Source organism: Oncorhynchus clarkii, unplaced genomic scaffold (genome assembly GCF_045791955.1).
Source record: "Oncorhynchus clarkii lewisi isolate Uvic-CL-2024 unplaced genomic scaffold, UVic_Ocla_1.0 unplaced_contig_2007_pilon_pilon, whole genome shotgun sequence".
Lineage (NCBI taxonomy): Eukaryota > Metazoa > Chordata > Actinopteri > Salmoniformes > Salmonidae > Oncorhynchus > Oncorhynchus clarkii.
In genome coordinates, this window is record NW_027260725.1 from 715 (window position 1) to 2453 (window position 1739).

A 1739-nucleotide genomic window follows, 5' to 3' on the forward strand; every position below is an offset into this window, starting at 1 on the left:
ATCCTCCAGCGTTGTTCTCCCTGGGGGCTGACAGGCGGGGACGTTACATTATCCCCCGTCAGCCTCCGTTCTGCGGGCGATGTATGGACTACGGCCACACACTCGCCTCGTGCAGCGCCAGGAGATGCAGATACTGTGGATCGGGTGAGCACGTGGCGAGGGACTGTGTTGAACCGAAGAAATGCCACGGGTGTGGCTCGGTAGCGCACCTGTGGCGGGACTGCCCGGCTAGGCGTGGGTCATACGCGTCTGCAGCTGGGGGGGGAGCGAGAGCGGAGGATGGAGGAAGACGAGGAAGAGAGGAGCCGGAAGATGGGGGTGGAAGGACTGCACAGAAGAAGGAGTTGGAGGGTGGAGGAGAAAAAGAGGAGAAGAGAGCTGGGACAGAGAAGAGGACGGGATGGAGAGAGAGGAGGCGCGTGAAGAAGGGAGGGTGGTCGGGACAGAGAGAGAGGTGGCCGGGATGGAGAGAAAGAGAGAGAAGGAGTCGGAATAGAGGTTGGGAAGGAGGTTGAAGGAGGGAAGGGAAAAGAAAAGAAAGAGAGAGCTCCGCCGGGATGGAGGAGAGTGAGGAGACGGTGAGAGTCGAGAGACCAGAGGAGACAACAGGGGAGAGGAAGGAGACGGAGGGGGAGGTTGTGGAGATGGAACCAGAAGGAGAGGCGGCCGGAATGGAGGAAGGGAAGGAGGTAAAAGGTGAAAAGGAGAAGACGGTGATGGGGGATGGGATGGTGAGTGTGAAGAGGGCAGAGTTGGAGGAACTGAAAGGCATAATGAAGGTTTTAGTAGAGAAAAAAAAGGCAGAGGCAAAGGCAAAGGAGATGGAAAGCGCTGGGGTTTACGAGGGATATGCAGGCCCTCCTAACCCTCCGGCCAAGAGGACAAAGAAGGTGGGGAGGAGGAGGGGTGTAAAGAAGGGGGATGGGGAGGTGGCGGGGCCCTCGTGGGCTCCGTCTCCATCTTCCTTTAAACCCCTCGCAGAGCTTGACCTCCCGGGTATGGCTCGGAGCTGGATGATGGAGGGGGAGGCGGATTTCCTCTTTTGGAGGCCACGTCCCCGGTTCGGAGTCCGGAGGAGGGGGGGGTGATGGACTTGAGTGGGGGGCAGGTGCCGGGTGGCGTTGCTGTATTCAGGGGAGGGGGAACGGTAGGAAATGGGGGTGAAGTGGGGGGTTCACGAGAGGAGGTGGGGTCACAGTTGGGAGGGAGAAAGAAGGGGAGCACTGGGTGAGACTTTGGTGTAATATAGGTGGGCTAAATGGGAATTGTGTAGGTTAGTGGTAATAGGCTATTGGATTTGGTCGTTAGTAGACATTTAGGTTAAGAGAATTACTGAAGATTATTGTTTGGGTTTTTGGATTTGGTTAATGTTTTTTAGTTTTGGAATGATTTTTTGTAGTTTTGTTGGAATTTGATAAAAAGGGAATTGACGTGATGATTTTTCAACTGTTAAATAGATTGTGGTGCATGTTTTGATGGGGTGGTACAACATTTTGAAAACCAGTGTTTATTGTTGAAAAAACGTTTTGTATGGGATTGTTATAATTGTGTGACTTGCTCACAGTTTAGATGTATGAAAGGAAGAATAAAAGCTTTGAATCATCTGTTCTTATCAGTTTAATATCTGATACGTCCCCCATCGGGGGACTACATATTAAATGGATTTTTCGAACAGGGAGTCGGAAATGGGGCTTGCTCCGTCCGCTCCACGCATCGACCCGGTATTGCAGTACCTCCGG

At 53.0% G+C, this 1739-nt stretch overlaps 1 pseudogene; it reads left to right on the forward strand.

The window, feature by feature from the left end:
• Window positions 1-1588: 1588 nt before the first annotated feature.
• LOC139401729 (U2 spliceosomal RNA) lies at window positions 1589-1739 on the forward strand (annotated as a pseudogene; the record flags this gene model as incomplete).